This window comes from Crocodylus siamensis, chromosome 1 (assembly GCF_052110815.1).
Source record: "Crocodylus siamensis isolate JL-2025a chromosome 1, ASM5211081v1, whole genome shotgun sequence".
Classification (NCBI taxonomy): Eukaryota; Metazoa; Chordata; order Crocodylia; family Crocodylidae; genus Crocodylus; species Crocodylus siamensis.
Genome location: NC_143395.1, coordinates 413,149,573 through 413,164,483, shown reverse-complemented (window position 1 = coordinate 413,164,483; position 14,911 = coordinate 413,149,573). Strand labels below are relative to the sequence as shown.

The following is a 14,911-nucleotide window of genomic DNA, read 5'->3' as shown; positions in this document are numbered from 1 at the left end:
AAACCAATTGCGCAGACAGAAGCTCCCAGGAGAATACAGTTTGCAACCTGCTGGGGAAGTGTCCTCTCCACGCTGAACTCCTTTAACTCCAGAATTGAAGAGGACACTGGCCACTCATCTAAACACGATGAACTGAGCCAGACATAAAACAGGAAGCTCCTGACAAGGTTTTGCCTCTGCCAGAAACAACCATTTGATTTCTAAAGCACCTCACTGGCCAAGGCCCCGCACAACATTAAAAGCCAAGATCGAATGCAATCATGAAGAGCGTGAGCCGTCCTCTCTGTTCAGATTCATTTCAGATTCCAGTTGAAAGAAACTTCTCTGCAGGGGACCTGGGAGAAGTAACAAAAGCCGGGACTGATTATGAACATTACTAATAAATACCTTCGGGAGGAAACATGTTATGTTCAAGAGAGATCCAGAGACCTCAGATCTAGCCGGTATCACTGAGTCAAAAAGCAATCATAAGTGCTGAAAACGGGCAGGCTGAGGGAGGAGCAGAGGAAAGAACGTGGGAGGATCACACCGTGCCTTTTTCTGATCCTATAGAGAGTTGACCCTGCACCCCGGATCCTCTCTCTCTTTCTCTCCCCACCTCTCTCAAGGAAAGCACAAGGGTCTTCCCCATCCTGAGTTTAATTTTAATCATTCTTCTTTGGTTATTGTTTGTTTTCATGATTAGCCCCATGGCTTTTAATTGGTTGGGGGGTTCACTTTTTTATATATATATTTTTATTAACTTTTTCATACACACACACACACACACATATATACACATACACACACTTTTTATATATATTATTTTTATTTTATTATATATTTAAAAAGTGAAAAAGTCTCTCTCCCATGCATACGCAAATATACAATCGTGGATCCCAGAGAGAGACGCAACTAAGGCAAGCTGTTGGTAGTGCACAGAGCTTGGGCTGCCCGAAGAGAGGCCCGGGGATCTGCCAGGTTTGGAACGGGCTCCGAAGCCTTAAGATCCAGATTTTTTGGGGAGGTTGGAGCCAGCCGCGCCCTAACACCACACAAATATTTAAACTATTTCAGCATTCTGCACATATCATTTCTGACGTTATGTTGAGAGGAGAGTAGAAGGTCCCCTCGCATGATGGTCTTTATAGACTTTAACAGTACACTGAACATGTCCAGTCCAATTCAAAAGCCAAGTTCAAACATACCTTTTATCTAAGGAGGATTTTTATAAAGTTGTGAAGATAAAAAAACCTCAAGCTGCTCCTACAGATACAAAAACATAAAGGACTTCCCTTGCTTTCCCAAAGGGATCTGTAGCATATGATTTAGACATCAACTTTCCAAAAAGCCTAATTTGAGAAGGTTCCTATAAGACAGGAAAGAATGACCCTTTGCTCTTGCTGTCCGGACAGGCCTAAGAGTAAATTCAAGTTAAAATGCACATTAGAATATGAATGTTCGCGTCAAAGCCGACCAAAAGGATAGCAGCTGCAGATAACCACACACACAGCTAGAGCTGCTAAAAAAAAATCTCTCTAAATCACACGCCAGATTCACAGGGAGAAAGCTTTTCATCTGCCCATTTTGCTAATCTGACAGAGTCAAGGTCGGCGATAGACTTTCTCCTTATGCGATTCCAGGTTTAGCTCGTTATGAATTTAGATTCACAGAGTGTAGCTTGCAGGGACAAGCCACCCCTCTCTAGGGCTGCAACGTTATCACTTTGAGATTACACTGCGTTCGCATCCAAGTGTTACCTTAGCTAAAGAAGAGCAACGGCAAAACTGCATGATAAAGCCAAAATAAAGGTATTCGTCTAGGAGAGGGGGAATTGCAAGGGTCTGATCCCCATTACCAAACTGCAGGTAGGTTTATCTTTAATTATAAGTGCTTCTGATAGCCTGGGCTATTTGTAGTCCCAAGATTCAAAATAAATACATAAAAGCACAAAATGTTAAACCCATAGAATTACAGCATGCCTGGATACTGAAGTAAAGACATTAGGAGGATTCAAAAAGCACCTGGGCATTTAATGTCAGTGTAAAGGTGGATGCTAGTTGCCCATATAAAAATATAGGACAGTGATGTGGCACTCGGGGGTGCCTTGAAATCATTTCAAGGGTGCCATGGGATGCCATGAAATAGATTTCATAGACATCAGGGCTGGAAGGGACCTTGGGAGATCATCGAGTCCAGCCTCCTGCCCAAAGGGCAGGAAGTCAGCTGGGGTCATAGGATCCCAGCAAGATAAGTATCCAATTTACTCTTGAAGGTGTTCAATGTAGGCGCTTGAACCACCTCCGCTTGCAGACTGTTCCAGACCTTGGGGGCTCGGACAGTAAAGAAATTCTTCCTTATGTCCAGCCTGAAACGGTCTTGCAGGAGTTTGTGACCGTTCGACCTCGTCGTCCCTTGGGGCGCTCTGGTGAACAGACGTTCCCCCAGATCCTGGTGGTCACCCTTGATAAACTTATAGGTGGCCATCAGATCACCCCTGAGCCTGCGCTTTTCCAGGCTAAAGAGTCCCATGGCTCTCAGCCTGTCATTGTAAGATCTGTTTTCCTGACCTCTGATCATGCGCGTGGCTCTCCTCTGGACTCTCTCAAGCTTCTCCACATCCTTCTTGAATTGTGGAGCCCAAAACTGGACGCAGTACTCCAGCTGCGGCCTCACCAAGGCCGAGTACAAGGGGAGAATGACGTTCTGGGATTTGCTCGAGAAGCATCTGTATCTATAAATGTCAGCACTGTTAGGTTTGCAAGCACAATTCACCAGATAAACCCAAATGTTTCAAATAGAAATCCATGGTTGCGATCTTCCTGAGTTCTTTGCAGCAGAAAAGCTGCTCTGTTATTTTTTTTGTAGTTAAAAAAAAAATGAGTGAAAACTAAGAGCTGGCATTTTCAGAGGGATGTCTTGGATCTAAAAAGGTTGAGAACCACCGGTATGGCTAGACGGTATATAAATCATCCTGCTTCAAGTCTGCCACTAACTTCGGAAGATTAAAAAGAACTTACCCCTGTGATCAACGCATACCCCAATCAGCTTCTCAAAGCCTGTCGTTCAGGCCCTAAGGCAGGGTGTCAAACTCAACACACCCCGCAGGCCTGTCCAAGGACCAGACTGAGCCCATGGATGAGCCCGCATGCCAGCCTATGTCCTAAAGTGGCCACCACAGGTGGCCCAGTCCTGCTCCGGCTGCTCCAGGGCTGTGCAGCACACCTCCAGAGCCCCAGAGACAGCATAGCCCCAGGCAGGGATGCAGGTTGGAGCAGACCTGTTATAGTAACTTTCAGACCCACAGTGAGCACGGGGGCTGGATGACATAGCTCCATAGGGTGGATCTAGCCCATGGGCTATGTCTTTGACACCCCTGCCCTAAGGTCTTAACACCCATCTTCCTTATGAAGACTCTTTACACCAGCAGGCCCTAGCGGCCAGATGAGCGAGTGATGTGGCAGGAGGTGTTCTGCACTGAGCATGACTCATGCCTAGAGAAACAAAAGGGAACTAAAATTTGGCTTTCATTACTTGTGCTAAAACAACCCAACAACCTTCCCACAAAGAACTGCGTAAGGCATGAGGATTTCCATTTTTGTCAGTAGCCACAGGCTTAAAGTTGTGAAAGAGGTTTTCTGTGTATGCAGGGCTATTCTCACCCCAACTTCAGCCAATGCATTCAGCTCCAAGTGCTGTTCTGCTGCAGCCCACACATACTTGGGTGCAAGATAAGACAAGGAAGAAAGCAACTCAGGACTCAGCAATATAGAGCAGGCAATGTTTTTTGCCTTTTAAAGTTTTAAAGACCTGCAAAATATGTTGGGGGCAGGCAGGGGAGTTGGGAAAAGGGACAGGAGACATTCACCAGTGAGTATTACTTTCAGCTGAAAACCAGAACCTGTATTCTGACAGCGAAATGAGTCAATTGACATCAAAGCCCTAAGGCAGCTTAAACCCCACTCCCAGTTCTAGCAAGTCAAATATGAATGACTATATATAACTAGAAAACATCGTTTCTTTTGAGCCCAGAACTAAAACATGCTGTAATGTGGGGGTACTTTTTAAGTTTTGAGATGTCCTACAAAAATACCCACAATTGGGTTGTTGCCATTTTTTGCACTTTTTTCAAGGAGGCCTGAGATGTTTTGGGGTTTGTGTCTTACTTCAATCTGCCTTTTTGCCGTTAAAAATATGAAGTTGGATCTTCCTTAGTTTTGCTGCTAGATGGTTGGTAGAAGGACAGAAGGGGTGCTTACATGGGAAGAACAAACTGTGTCTTTATTAAAAGAACAAAGGATGTTGGATATTCATCCAAGAAACTTTGCCCCTTCCAAGTGCTTCTCAGATATCTGTTTTTGTTAACCTAAATTTTAACTCAGAGCTTTAAAACAAACACACACAAAAACAAAGCGAAAAAAAATCAATCACTGCCTCCAAATTAATTGGTTCTGATGTCTCAATTATCACAAAACTGGATATCTTCAGTTTTTTGAAAGTCTTTTAGGAGGGAAAAAGTAGGTAAGAAACAAATACTGAATGTAAAAAGCATGCAGAAAACCAGGCACAGTTTTTGGGAGAAGAAGACAGAAGTTGCAGGAGACCGTCCGTATGCATACATACCTACATGAAGGCAAAACGCTAACACCTTCCTTTTTCAAGCTGCAAATGATTAGTGTCAGGGCTTTAATTGATAATACTTCAAGATTCAAGGGAGAAACCAGCCTGACACTGTCAAACACTGGAGATGCACACACACCAAGGTACAGGGTCAGTGTGATGCTGTGTTTTAGATCTCTTCCAAATCTCGTCTGGGAACGTCAGCAAAGGATTAGGATAGGCCCTGGAGCAGCAATTAGGTTCCCACACTCTCTCTGTCTTTTTGTGCTGGCTGGATGGAGCAGGAAGGACTTCTTAACAAAGAGGCAAGATTCATGAAGTCCTTTGTAACTGTTATCTCTGCTAAGCCAGAGTCTGAAGTCCACAGGTGATGGATTAAACACCAAAATACAGAAACTGAAAAGGGCCTTAAATGTTTCACTAATTACCTTATTACACAGATGGATGGGCTGATGTAAAGGGATAAGAAATTTGACAGTCAAAAATGAAGTAGTAGATGGTTTTAATGGGTGGCTGCAGCTGCAACCTGACATGTTCATTTCTTGTACCGCAGCACTTTCGTCAACTGTTTGATATGTCCGTGCTTCCCCCTAAGGATACTCAGAGAAGATCCAAGTGCAAGTCTAGCGCTTCCCAGTGCCAAGCCATGTTGCTACTGCATCGTCATTACTTTCATTTTAGAGACACTTTTACTAACTCTGCATATTCAAGTCATATGTTCGAGGCTCAAAAATCATGAGAGTTAGAAAGAAATACATCTAGGCTCCTTTTATATTCTAGTTTAAGTGTTTAATTGGGTTGCATTTTTAAGCTCCTTTCTACTGCCATAAAGATGCTCTCTCTGTCTGCTATGTGTGGCACAGCAGGAAGCCTGATTGCATAGATTGTGCTTCTGATCCCATCATGTCTTTACCTGCATCCTTACAGCCACATCACCATCCCTTTCTCCTACTCACCTGGGTAGCTATTAAACTGTTACCATCCGTGAGCCAATATGACACCCTCCCACCCAGCACCCAGAATTCAAGAGATCTAGGCACCAAGGTTGAACTCCCTTCTTGCCCTTAGAGGTAGCCTTTTCAGATCAGGTTTGAGACCCGCTGGGGGCATCTGTGGTTAAACAGAGAGTTAAGTCTTCTAGACAATCTGACAATAAAATTAAGCCAAACATTCATGGTGGGGGGAAACAGGATTTACTGAGTGACCCAAGTGATGGAAACAACTATTCATTACAAGTCAGTGACGAAATAATGACACGATACAGGATTTTCGTTTCTAGTGTTACAACTTTTCTCCCCTCAAATGGATGTTCCAAGACTAGCCGGCTACTTCTGTTTTTGGGAACAGGCCACAAGGGCACAAGAACTCGAAAGTCCTCAGAAAACCCTCTTAACATGAAGGGTGTTACTGAGCTTGACAAAATAGAGCAATTCACCTGGCAAAGAGATGCACGACAGATACCCAGCACCCACTCTTTTTGAGCACAAGGGTCCATCAGGACATTGAGAGCACCTGGACTGAGCTAAGAGCACAGGTCTTATGATCGTGTGTTCAGAGACTACACCGCAAAGCAAAAAAAGGAGAATGATTTTTCATTCTTCAAAATTATATTTACAAAAGGCCCGACTCTCTTTAAAGGTGCATTCTTTTCGTTGAAAGGACAAGACAGTAAAACTCTTAAAGAAAACATCTCCCCCCAGGCATCTGGGTTACCTGTCAGCAAATCAAAAATAGCCAGTGCTATACAAGAAGTATGAACAAAAATCCCTTCCCCACTCAGCCTGGTTTTACTTCTGTGGTGCCCTGATGTTGTAATCCTACCAGATCTCCAGTCAGCCAAATTTTTTTTCCAGGTTAGGACAAGACCTGAATCTATGGTGTAAGGGGTGGGGGGTACCTCCAAGCATTAAAAATGGTAAAAGATTTCCAGCCTTGTATTCAGCAGCAAAGCAGATAAACCTATCCCCCCCCCGCCTGTTGCTGGTGACCCTAAACTATGTTGCCATAGACCATATCTGATATAATCTCATTAAAGTGTCTTTTAACTAGTGACCACTACCAGCATTAGCTCCTTGGAGGTTACTGGTCCATTAAGAACATGTTACACAGGAGGAAATCCAGGTTCTGGCCGGTTAATGTGCCCTGCGGTTTATGAAGGAAATTAATATTTCCCCCCAAGCCAGTTCTTCATGCAGCTTTCAGGTTACAACACAAATGGCTCTGCTTCCAGAAAACCCGCAAAACATAACAAGGCTTTACAATTGAGAGCCTTATTAATGTTAATGAACAAATCAATACTGCTTTTCAAAGCTGGATGCATCAATTTGCCTCTGATGCTTTTTGGACGATATACTCCTAGTTGACTGAAGCCTGTGACTTGCCTGTTAACTTTAGCTTTTAATATGAAGGGTCACCGAAGTTCAAGTTGAGGTGACTGTTTTAATACAGCAGCATCTTGAAAGGATGTCATCTGGACCTCCTCAAGCTGGATATTGTGATATCGGCTTATTTCCCTTGACACCCTGGATCAGAGTTTGATCCCATCTTTACATACATATCAGTTCCCTTGGAGCCTGGCTCGGGCTTCAATATGAGCTGCAGCTCGAAATTCCTATTGCAGATACTTAAAGCTACCAAGATACAAACTATAGCACACATGCCATAGATCTATTAGCACCACAGGCTTGGGGTGAAGCTATGCTGGTGTAAGAGAGAACAAAATAATTGGTGCTACGGCCTAAATCAGAATCTTAAGAGGTAGGAACCCTTGAAATTTCGGATAGCAGCTTAAAATATTCCTTTAACCTGAATTAGCATGAACTAAAGATGATCGGCCAAGTCAGTGCAGATCAGAATTCAAGAGTTTCACAAATAAGACTGAAATAACATAATGAGATGTCCAGTTCTCGGAACAGTTACCGAGGGCAGTGGCAAATTCACCCTCACATGAAATTTTTGGGGGTTTTAGGTTTTTTGGGGTGGGGGAATTTTTTTTTTAATTGAGGTTGGATGCCTTTCTAAAAAGATCGCTCTAGTTCATCTGGAAGTTAACTGGAATCAATAGTGTTTTACTCAAATTCTCTCCTGCGCAAATCCTTCCAACACAGGAATCACTGGGAGAAATTTTCAGACTAGATGATCAGTTGTTTCTGCCTGCTTCAGAACAAGATGTGGGGAACTTATGTAAATTTGGAAATGATCCGGTGGGGATTATTTCAGGCCCATGTTTAGCATAAACAGTTCCCTGAAAAGGTTATGTGATTCACAGCACACACAGCTTTCTATATGCAAATAGAAAACAAAAACCACAACAACAAGCCCCACTTTTTCTTTTTTCAATGAAAAATATTTATCCCCATCCCCCACTTCATGAATAGAACATAAGCTGTCAGACAGTGAAAGAAGTCTGGTGAGAGAGGGGTAGCTTGAAATGCTTTTACATCATTTGAGCTCTCAGGTATTTCAATGACTAGGGAGCCTGGGCTTTATTATATAAGCAAGACCAGCTTTTCCGCAGTTTGAATCAGAACTTGTGGTGGAGGTGATATCTTATTAGGCCAACTAGATTTTTTGCAAAAATCTAGAGATTTCTGCAAAAGAAATCACCTCCACCGTGAGTTCTGGTCCCTTTTCCCTCTAGACCAAGCCGGCTACAACCTGGATACCTTTTCCCATCTTTAACTTGCCCTGAGCCTGATGAAGGGCGTGTGAGCTCGAAAGCTTGCAGAAAAAAGATAATTTTCTTTGCATTTTCTCACTTGGTCTAATAAAAGGTATCATCTCCAAACCAAGAGTTCTGAATTTTTGCATTTTTCCCCAAACTAGATTTTTTTCTTTTTTTTTTAAAAAAAAAAAGGTCATCAATGCCACCAGCAACAGAAAGAACAGCTCAAAGAAGTCTTTGCTATAGCCTTTGGGGGATTTTGTTTTTTATGTCAACTACAGTGATTTCTCAGTAGTGATTCATCCACGTAACTGGAGAAACTGGTCTTGCACTTAAGGCACTGAACTGGAACTCCAAAGACTCCCAGCTCCGTAACCAGCCAACCTACTGTGGAAATTCAAGTAAGTCACTTCCTCTCTACAACTCAGGTTTCCCACCTGTTTAAAAAAAAAAATACACCTTTCTCCCATCCTCTCTGGTCCTTTTAACCTTTGTACTCAGGGAACCCAACTACATACTGTTCTGCACAGTAGCTAGTCCAAAGCACACCTCTCCTCCCAGGGCGGGTTGCAAGTGTCTACTGTTACATAAATAACTTCAGATTAAGAAATAAAACTGGATGAATGTATACTGTTGCCCCCTTTTGACCTGGTTTATTTTTTTCTAGGTAGACACAAGACACACAGCACCGGCAGACAGGAGGAGACAGCTGTGTTAGCTTTTCAAACCAAAACCACCAGGCCTAATTCATCACTGTTTATTCCACTCTCCCACCCGTCTAACACCCTTAATTTCAGTGTTACATCAGCCCAGAAGTAGAGCGAGGGAGTGGTACGTCAGGTCCAAAGAGCACAGGCTGTATGAGAAAAGAAACCATCCAAGAAGGTTATTGTTTAACCTGCATGCCAGATTAGATGGAAAGATCACAAAGGAGCGGGCTAGCTTCAATAATCAAAACCAAAACATTTGGAGCTCCAGATCACACAATCAGTCCAAACCCTGGATGATTATCGTGAGCATATTGTAACAGGCCTGCAAAACCATGTGGGACACCACAGCGCCTCCCAAAAGACAGCATTTCATCCAAACAACTTCTGCAACATGCACGTTCCCACCCCCGGAAAAAAAAAATCAGATAACATTTAAAAATAAAGGAACTTGCAGTCCTACATGAACCACAAACCTCTGTGACTATACTTGAGACCACTTCTCCTTCTCGTGTCCTTCCTGGACCCGCACAGTTTAGACTGAGTTTTCTGGGACAAGGCCCAGTGAGACCTAAAAACACAGGAGCCTGGTGAATGACCAGTTGAGGGGCTGTTATCAGTGCTGGTGTGGTCACCAGGAAAAAAAAAATACACCATATGATATCAAGGAAATAGGAGGAATGGTTAATATCTTGACCCTTTGGGTGACATGGCTGGACTGCATTTAAAACAGATAAAAGTGAGCATGCCAAAATGCATGTTCATCTTATGCAGCCAATTCATTGCAAGAAAAAACGTTCAGGCCCCTTGTGGTGTGCGAAATTCGAGTCTTTTGGTTCACATTTTCTCTCTTGCTACATTTTCGCCCCTTGCAACATAAGTCACACACAATATTCACCAAGAAGGTATTTCAGCCGGTCAGCAAACTGGCTACCGTCCTCACTCTGCAGGACTGGTTTCTTCCTCAAACTTATTTTGGGGGTTGATTTCAAAGTCAGATATAGGAGAGGTAGTTTTCACATCCCACTTGAATCCCGTGGGGAGACTAGAGAGTCCAAATGCGCCAGTTATCCACCTAGCTGTCACCCTCCATCCCTGAACTTCAGCATTTCTCGCCTTGTGTAGACAGAGGCTAAGTTCGGTCTCAGTAGAAAGCAAAAGTAATGGATGGTGGAACGGCGCATTACGGTTCTCCTGGATTCCAGCTCCCTCCTCTGCAGGAAAACCGTTCCTGCTCCTGCAAAGAACCGGCACCAAGTGGAGAGAGGATTACAACAATTCCCCTCAGTGGACCCAGGCTGAGATGAGCCCAAAGCCTCTTTCCGAGCCCAGTCGTGAAAGGTAAAAATGAGCGCTCTCAGCTCCCCAAGTCACCACAGGTCCACGTTACCTCGCGGGCTGAGATCTAATACATCACAAAGCTACCAATGCATAAAAAAGACATTCAGGGTAAAGGCACACGCAAAGGAGGGGACAGAAGCTAATGCGGATATGCAACCTTTTGAGTCCCAAGGAAAAGGACAAGACTTTCTTCCTCTTGTGCTTTGACTTGCTGAAAACCAGACACACGCAGCTCCCCACAACACCCCCACTTCCCTCACTCCTCAGACCTGGCTAAAACACCCCGATTCTGCCTGCCCAAGTCTTACTACACCTGTAGGACCCACCTCTCCGGTCTGGCACTTGGGGACACCCGGTTGCCTCAGCCGAGACAAGGCAGTGGCTCTCAGCAGCACAAGGGACTGGGGTCCCAGCCCCAGGCGGGGAGGGTGCAAAAATCACCATTCGCACGGCGCCAGCTGGCACTGCCACGGGCACGAGGCTGGGCTGCTACTGCTCCCCTTCCCAGCTCCTGGTGCAACCCCGCAGCTTTTTTTTTTTTTTTTTTTGCTCGCTGCTTTTGCTTTTTTCTTCGACTCCGGAGACGCGCGAGAGCAATTCTGCAGCTAAGGAAGGTGAGAGCCCGGGCAGGGAGCGGGTCGGGGCCGCAGGGGAGGTGGAGCGCCCAGCCCGGGCTGCCCCGCGGCTCCCAAACTTGCGGGGAAGGGGCCGGGACTCACCTCCTGCCGCCGCTGCAAGGTGCTGCCCGGCCGCGGCTGCCTCCCGGCTCCGGCTCCGGCTCCGGCTCCGGCCCCTCGGCGAGCCGCGCCCGCCTCCCGCTCCGCCCCCGGGCCGCGGCTGCGAGCTCCTCCGCCGCCCCCACCGCACCCTGCGCAGGGGCCGGGGCTTCCCCGGGGAGGAGGGACAGGGCAGGGTGCTGAGCGCCCCAGGGGGATGGCCACTGACTGTCCCACTACACCGCAGCGCACCTCGCGCCACCAGCCCAGCACCAACGTGGGCAGCTCTTCGCCACCGGGCATGAGCCGCTTGTTGCCCCCCAGCTGCCCCTCTAGCCGGGTCCCCAAAGGGCCTGGGCTGGGGCTTGGAGGACAGGGCGAGCGAGGGGCATGGCCTCCCCAGCAGAGCTGCCTCAGGGGTCGGCAAGGGTTTTGGACAGAGTTGGCTTGCCTCAGGGGTGGGCAATGGTTGTTTGGCCCAAAACGCCTATAAGACATCGGCGTGCCGGGGCAACGCGGCCCCCAGCCCCATCCCTGCTGTCCACCCTGAGATACGCGTGCCAAGCACAATGCCTTCGCCTGCTGCAGCCTGGCACCCGTGCTGGGGGGCTGCCTACCCCTGCTGGAGGCCGCAAGGGAGGGGGTGGGAGAGCTGGGTGGAGGGGTTGGCGCTCACCCCTGGGCTCTGCAGCTGTGGGAGAGTAGTGGCCCCAGGCAGAGCTTGCTCCAAGCAGATGGGGAGCGCGTACAGCTCACTGCATAGCCGAAGCTTGGCCAGGGGCCTACAGCAGTCCAGCTGTGAGCTCAGAGGAGAGCAAGCTTGCCTGGCAGCAGATACCATGCTGATAGTCCTGGCCCAATTGTACCTGGCAGGGGAGATCCCCTTCTTCCTGGCCCAATTGTACCTGGCAGGGGAGATCCCCTTCTTCCTGGCATTGCACTGGGGTAGGCTCCCCTGCAAGAGTCTGCTAAACCCTCCCAATGAGAAGATCTTGGCTATATAATTTATGGTGATGAGGGATTGCTCTTGGACTTTCCTTCTAGCTTGCTCCTTTGGCCTTTTAGCTAAGGGCAAGCACATCAAGGGGTATCTGAATGCCAAGGCTTGGGGCTTGTACATAGGACACCTACCATGGATTTGGGAGCATCTGAAGCCCCAGGGGCTGAAAAGTCTTGGAGGGAGGACAGTTGCTGGCGGTAACACTGCACAGACTTGAACAACTGAGCTCTGCTCCACTGATTTGGCTGCTTTGACACTAAATTGAAAAAGGAAAGGAGAGCAATAAGGATGCTCAGGGGTATGAAGGAGCCAGGCCTGGTGCATTCAGAAAAAAGATGTTGGAGGGGGACGCGAGAAGGGTTTACCAAATTCCAAACAGCAAGGAGAAAGCAAATAGGGATTCAGTCACCTTTGACTCTCTCGCAGTACTAGAACCAGGGGTCACCGCATGAGGTTAGTAGTTAATTTAAAACTAGCACAAGGAAGCTCTTTTTCACGCAATGTCAGGAAGGTGTGCAACTCGTTGCTGCCAGATGCAAGGGAAGCTGACAGTTTGGCCAGATTCAAAAAGGGATCGGCCTCGTTCTCGGAGGAAAGGGGCATCAGCAGCTATTGAGCATGGGAGCTAGGGGCACAGCCTCTCACCACGAACTTCCTAGACCAGCGGTGCTCAATGTTTTTTGGTCAGTAGTCTAGATGGGAGCCTCCGTGGGCCAGATCTGGTGGTGTCGCCGTGGGGCCCTATCTCACCATGTGAAGGGGCAGTTTGGCCCCCCACCTGGCTCCACAGAGGAGCAAAGGGGGCTTGATCTGGCCTCTCAGGGGCAGCAGGAGAGAGGGCATGGCCTGGACTTGATCCAGCCTCGGAAGGGGGAAGGGGTGTGTTCCAGCCCCAACTTGCCACACAGCTTAGGGTCTGGGAATCTGGCAGAGGGGAGGAGCAGCCATATTAATTGTCACCACTCCCTTGCTGCCAGATCCCCCAACCTGTGGGGAGCCCTGTGGGCTGGGTACCAGGCTCCATGGGTCAAACCTGGCCTGCAGGCCAGAGGTCGAGCACCCCTGTCCTAGATCTGAAATGCTGGAGGCTGCAAGTGAGAGTGGTCAGCCCCAGTTCGCTCTCCCTTTCAGCATCCACTGTCTGCCCCCCTGTGACACAGGACACGGGGCAACTAGATGGCAGTTCTTATGTAGTGGTGCAGGTACGATTCACAAGATAAACCGAGAGATTTCGAAGGGGGATCTCTAGTGTGAAAACCTTTCTGGCCTGCTGCATGCCCTCTGAGTCCTTTGCAAGGCAAGGGTTGCTCTATTATTTTTCTGTAGCAGAAAAACAAGTGACAGCTTGTAAGAGCTGGTATTTTCCAAGGGGTGCCTCATGTCTGACCTGGGCTCGAGGGAGTCTGAGGGCAAAAAATTAGCACTTTCCAGAACTGACTGTTCGCTCCCACCTTGTTTGAGCCCAGCGACCATCTGCCCTCAAACAGGGAGGCAGAGATTCAAGGGTGGTTCTGGTCTGAGAAGCAGTCGTGTGACTGGCACCTTATTCCAGAGCCCTGTTCCCATGGGCAGATCTTTTCAATAAAGGAGTGCAAATGGTCAGGTGCATCATCACATATAAAAGAGCGCATATTTTTCTCATGGTTTCGATTTCTAGCTGATGAGGAACAAGTAGCAAAGCCACTGGGGTCCCTCTGCCAGTAAGTATGGGGAGGGGAGGAGTGCACGGCTTCCCGTACACTGTCATGATGGGAGAGGCCACAGCAGCTACTACTGGAGCAGCACCAGTGATAGACGCCACAGTACTGAGAGGTTTGATGGAGAAACTCAGTGTGGATATGTCCTAGCTGATTTGTCTGAAGCCAAATGCAAGAGGAAGAATTGCATACACTTGGAATAACTTCTTACACTTCATCTAAAGCAGAAGTACTTTAGGGGAAAATGAATGAGAGTCCTAGTACTTGTAAAAATATTTTTGGAACAAAGGTAGGGCTAAATTTCTCATTAAAATGATGCATCAGGCCAACATTTGTGACCTCCTGATTTTTAAAAAACTTTTCTGACCTTTCTCTTGTGCATTTTCACACTTCTCTTCTCCCAATGGCTGGTCTTGCTTCTTTCACCTCCTGACTCCTACAGAGAAAACAGACAAATATGGCAACCCAATTTCCCACAAATACACACATGTATATTCTTGAATTGGGAACTAGGCAAGGAGCAGTGGTGCTATGGCATTTTTATCAGGAGGAAGTGGCAACAACACCTTACATCTTGGTATTTAGGCAGGCATTGGTAAGGACTGGGCATGGTATTATACACCCTGACCTTAAATGTCAAAAGAGCTGGGAAAACTGGAAGCACCTCACGCCCCCAAGAAAAGGGAATGAGCCACCTCAGGAGAATGGCTTCCTGCAAATGCTGTGCCTAGATGCTGAATTTAGGACACTAAATTCAGTGTCCTAACTCAGCAAGGTTTCATATAAAACTCCCTGTTGCTTTGGCAGGAATGTGAGTGACCTCAGTGCCAAAGGCAGATTTCTTTTCTCCCTCCCCGTTCTCTTGTGAAGTGCCCGAGACAGGTAACTCAGCTCTAATGAGACAGTCTACCAAGCAAGTCAGTTCAACATGAACCGCTCCAAATTGATGTAGAGAGCATCTGTGCTGGAGGGTGGCAACAATTTAGCTAAGGCAAGATCTGCACCTAGTTCTTGTGCCACTTGAACACTGCCCTAGTGTGGAAGCAGTCGTTCCGGTAAAAGGTGTGTGTGCCTGTATAGCTTAGGAGAATTGCTGCATCCAAACTAGGAGGTTGTCCTACTTAGTTATATCAGTTTCTAACAACGGTTGGAAGAGCAACCCTCACTCAATCTAGAAACGGATTTAA

At 47.0% G+C, this 14,911-nt stretch overlaps 1 protein-coding gene across 3 annotated transcripts in view; it reads right to left on the bottom strand.

Moving 5' to 3' along the window:
• Positions 1-14,911, bottom strand: part of PAK1 (p21 (RAC1) activated kinase 1) — a 154,186-nt gene that overhangs the window by 80,106 nt on the left and 59,169 nt on the right. The window contains exon 8 of one of the 3 annotated variants that reach the window (XM_090030717.1): positions 14,092-14,160. The gene's annotated coding sequence lies outside the window, so the exon portion shown is untranslated. Of the gene's footprint in view, positions 1-10,637; positions 10,994-11,030; positions 11,166-14,091; positions 14,161-14,911 lie in introns of those variants that run through there. The other 2 variants (XM_090030718.1, XM_090030720.1) reach the window with 2 other exon arrangements.